We start from the raw sequence: 5,002 nt of genomic DNA on the forward strand, positions 1-5,002 counted from the left end.
GTGCCAAAGGGACAGGTGAATGTGGTCTTTTCTTGATCCTTAGGAGCAACATGAATTTGTAAATAACCAAAAAAACCATCAAGAGAATAGTAATGAGACTTACCTGCCAAGCGCTCAAGCATTTGATCAATGAATGGCAGGGGAAAATGATCTTTGTTGGACCTTGTGGCCTCAATAATCTTAAGAGGGATAGGCTTAGAATGCAGAAGAAGCAGCAACAATCAATTTAACAATGTTCTTTAAACATGCAAGACACAATTGATTGCAACAAAATAAATAAGATAAGGGAAGAGAGAATGCAAACACGGTTTTATACTGGTTCGGTCACTTCCCGTGCCTACATCCAGTACTCAAGCAACCCACTTGAGATTTCCACTATCTTTGTAAAATCCATTACAAAGTCTGAACCACACAAGGACAACCCATCCCTTGTGTTCAGGAATCCTTTACAACAAGAGACTCACAATCTCTTAACCAATCTCATTGAATAAGAAGAATGGAAGAAGAATTCTCTCTTCAAGAGAAGAATATTACAATGAAGATCATCTAAGAATCCTTATAGATTTTGCAAGTGTTTGGTCAAGGATTTCTTTTGAGAGAGCATTTGACAATGAAGTTCTTTTGGAATCTCTCTCATTGTCTTTTGAGAGGATAAGACATTTTTGCCAAGCAAAACTCTCTCTTAAATTTCCTCCCAAGTCACACATATATATAGGCCTTTGATGGCCATTCAAAATCCAAATGATAAGATGTGATTGTTGGTGATATTCCTTGAAAATCTCTCTGGTAATCGATTACAGAATTAGTGTAATCGATTACACAGCTGTTTTTCTTGAACAGTTGTGATCCTTCATTTAAAATTTGAATTCCTAACGGTCAGAGTCTCTGGTAATCGATTACATATGATGTGTAATCGATTACACACTTTCAAACCATTGGTAATCAATTACTTGTATTGGTAATCGATTACATGTGCCTTGAATGACTTGAAACCTTTCATTGTGAGGCAAGGCTTGATCTTGAAGAAATCTTGAATCAAGGCTTAGTTTGTTGAAACAATCTTGTATTAATCTTGAAGCAAAATGAGCCTTGTTTGATTCTTCTTTTGACATCATCAAAATCATGTATACATACATTCACAATCTTTTTTGGTTTCCTGGTTCAGCCTCTTATAATCAATGCAGACTCACTAGCTATTCTGCACTTTTGTGGGGATAAGCTCATCCTTCTCATTCTTGATCACTGTGAGGCATGTCTTCTTAGGAACCACTTGGACTGGACTCACCCACTGGCTGTCAGAAATGAGGTAGATGATTCCAGCTTGCAAGAGCTTGGTCACCTCCTTTTTCACCACATCTAGATTTATGGGGTTGAGTCGCCACTGTGGCTATCTCTAAAAGTATTCTATGCATGTAGGTTGATGGGCTAATACCAGGAATGTCTGCTAAAGTCCATCCGATGGCTTTTTTGTGCTTCTTGAGCACTAGCAACAACTTCTCTTCTTGCTCAGTAACAAGGGAGGCAGAGATGATCACTGGAAATTTTTCTTTGTCCTCCAAGTAAGCATATTTGAGGTTTGCTGGTAAAGGCTTCAACTCTGGTGTGGGTGGTGGCTGAACAGTGGGAGGAACCATGGTAGGAACCATGGTAGGAGAAGAAGAAGGTTCCTCAGCCTGTACCTCATAAAGAAAGTCAGAAGTATATGTACTTCCTACAATATGGTTAGGGCATTTTGACTCTAAAAAATCAACATCAAGAGGTACAACACCCAAAAAATCAGAACTAGACTCAAATTCAAATTTACTCTCAGCATAAAAATCAGATACATGATCAAATTCAAACTCAGATTCAGATTCAATGCATAAGGAATGACAAGTATGCAGATTAGATAAAAATGGATGTTTCCTACCATGAAGAGAATCAAAGTCAAACATATAATCATCAACAATCTGATCAAGTATCTCAGCACGAAAAACAGAATGATCCTCAGATGGATGTTTCATGGCATCGAGAATGTTAAAATGAACAACAATATCACCAAATTCCATAGACAATGTGCTAGCATAAACATCGATCTTGGTTCGGGCTGTTTTCATAAATGGCCTGCCTAAAATAATTGGAACTGAACCACGGGAAAATCCTTCTTCCATATCAAGAATATAAAAATCAACAGGAAAAATAAGTTCACCAACCCGAACCAACACATCCTCTATCAAACCTGTGGAGTGTGCAACACTTCTATTTTCCAATTGAATCACGACACTCGTAGGTTGCATAGGTCCAAGAGATAAAGAATTGAAAATGGACAGAGGCATGACACTAACTGATGCTCCTAGATCTAGCATGACATTCTCAAATTTGTTGTTCCCAATAATGCAAGGTATACAAAAAGTACCTAGGTCCTTACATTTCTCAGGAATGTGAGGAACAAATTTACCTATCAATGCTGACACATTTCTGCCCATGCTAATCCTTTCATTGCCCTTGAACCTCCTTTTGTGGGTGCACAGCTCTTTTAGAAACTTGGCATATCTTGGAATTTGCTTGATGGTATCTAGCAGAGGTATGTTCACCTCTACTTTCCTAAAGGTCTCCAAGATCTCCTTATCCACTTCTTCCATCTTTTTGTTTGGAATTACTCTAGGTGGAAATGGAAGAGGGATAGGAGGTTGCTGCAAGTTAGAACTACTAGAAGAAGGTCCACCTATATGATCAGGAAGCTTTCTCTTTTGTGCAGCTAGCTCATCCTCTTTTTCAGGTGTAGAATGAAGCTTGAAAGGTTCAGGTGAAGGTGCTGCTACTGGTGGAGGCACTTCAATTTGCTTGCCAGACCTCAAGGTGATGGCACTCACATTTTTCAGATTGCACAGTTTGTGAAGGAAATTTGTCATAATTTTGGGACTGAGCTTGGTTCAACTAAGTAGCCATCTGCCCTATCTAATTTGTTAGACTCTAAATGGAGGCTCTCGTCTCTTGCTGAAATTGCATATTCTGGATGGTCATTTGCCTCACTAACTCCTCTAAGGAAGGTTGAGAAGGGGCCTCAGTTGCTTGTTGTCTTTGTTGTTGCTACTGCTGCATTGGAGGAGGAACATATGGCCTGCTTGGACCAACAAAATTCTAGAAGGGAGGGACAGGCTATTGTTGTTATGGAGGATTTGCCTATCTCAGATTTGGATTATTCCTCCAACCTGGATTGTATCTGTTGTTTGAAAGATCATAATTATTCTGCTGTTGTTGGTTTTGCTGCTGAGTTGGTCTATTATAAATGTTTGCAGCATAGGTTTCAGGTTCCTCATTAACTCCAGATTGCTGCATAGATGGACAAAGATCTGTATGGTGATCAGTGGAAGAACATAGACCACAGACTCTTGCAACAGTAACAGGTGCACATGTAGATTTCTGATTTATGGCAAGCTGAGTTACTAGGTTAACCAAGGCATCAAGTTTTCCCTCAAGCTTCTTATTTTCAGCAAATAAAGATGAATCTGTGGCCACATCATGGACTCCTCTAAGGACAATAGCATCATTTCTTGCACTGAATTGTTGGGAGTTGGAAGTCATCTTCTCAATCAGATTCCTGGCCTCAATAGGAGTCATATCACCAAGAGCTCCACAACTGGTAGCATCAATCATACTCCTCTCCATGTTGCTAAGTCCCTCGTAGAAATATTGCAGAAGGAGTTGCTCAGAAATCTAGTGGTGAGGACAGCTTGCACATAATTTCTTGAATCTTTCCCAGTACTCATACAAGCTCTCTCCACTAAGTTGCCTGATGCCTGAAATGTCTTTTCTGATGGCAGTGGTCCTAGATGTAGGGAAGAATTTCTCCAAGAACACCCTCTTAAGGTCATCCCAACTGGTAATGGACCTGGGAGCAAGGTAGTACAACCAATCTTTCGCCACTCCCTCTAGAGAATAAGGAAAAGCCTTTAGAAAGATATGATCTTCCTGGACATCAGGGGGCTTCATGGTGGAACAGACAATATGGAACTCCTTAAGATGCTTATAAGGATCTTCACCTGCAAGACCATGAAACTTGGGCAGCAAATGTATTAGTCCAGTCTTGAGAACATATGGAACATCCTTATCAGGATATTGAATGCACAAGCTTTCATAAGTGAAGTCAGGTGTAGCCATCTCCCTAAGAGTCCTCTCATGAGGTGGAGATTGAGCCATGTTCCCAGTATGAAAATTAGTAGCCGAATGCTCAAAATTAGAATGTTCAGAATCACCAGCAACAGAATGCTCAGAATGCATGGAATGCTTAGAATGCTCACTATGCCTAAATAATATATGAAAGGTTCTATCTATTTTAGGATCAAAGGGTTGTAAATCACCTGGATTGCCCCTAGTCATGCACTATATGCAGCAAATCATGTATTTCTCAAACAAGCACCAAGGGTAAAAAGGTAGGGGTAAAACTACAACTATACTCAAACGATATCCAAATGAGCTGAAAATTTGTGAGCAACACCCTAAAATCATGAAAAGATAGTACAAAAATTTTCAGACAAAAATTCAAAGTCTAACTATGAAAACTGCCTAAGAAAAGTTTAGAAAATAGGACAATAATACTTCAAAAAAAAACTTAGTAAACAGCTGATTTTTTAAGTTCTAAGAACCAAAACCGGCTAAAGCCGATTGAAGTTGCATGGGAAATTTTTTTCTACCCCAAATGCATATATAATAATAGTCATTCTGATAACCGGATCAAAAGTTATGGCCGTTTTGAGTTTTGCTAAAAACAAGTTCCCAAATTTTTTGAATCTCTCAAATTCAGCCACACCAAGTGCTTCTGGTATTTTTCACACAAAATATGGATCAAAAGAAACTACCACACAAAAAATCAGCCAAAAATAACAACTCTAGCTATCAAAACAAAAATTGCCAATTAATTAGAAAAATCTAACACTGTTCATGCACTATTCACAACAGTTTTCACTTGCGGAACCACAAAATTTCACTCCTAAATAGGGGACACCTCTGAACAGGGGACAAG

At 38.9% G+C, this 5,002-nt stretch overlaps 1 non-coding gene across 1 annotated transcript; it reads left to right on the forward strand.

Annotated features, from left to right (window-relative positions):
• Positions 1-3,694: 3,694 nt before the first annotated feature.
• LOC112999716 (small nucleolar RNA R71) lies at positions 3,695-3,801 on the forward strand. Its single transcript, XR_003264923.1, has one exon. It is a non-coding gene; the product is annotated as a small nucleolar RNA R71 (small nucleolar RNA).
• The last annotated feature ends 1,201 nt before the right edge of the window (positions 3,802-5,002 follow it).

Source organism: Glycine max, chromosome 15, assembly GCF_000004515.6.
Source record: "Glycine max cultivar Williams 82 chromosome 15, Glycine_max_v4.0, whole genome shotgun sequence".
Lineage (NCBI taxonomy): Eukaryota > Viridiplantae > Streptophyta > Magnoliopsida > Fabales > Fabaceae > Glycine > Glycine max.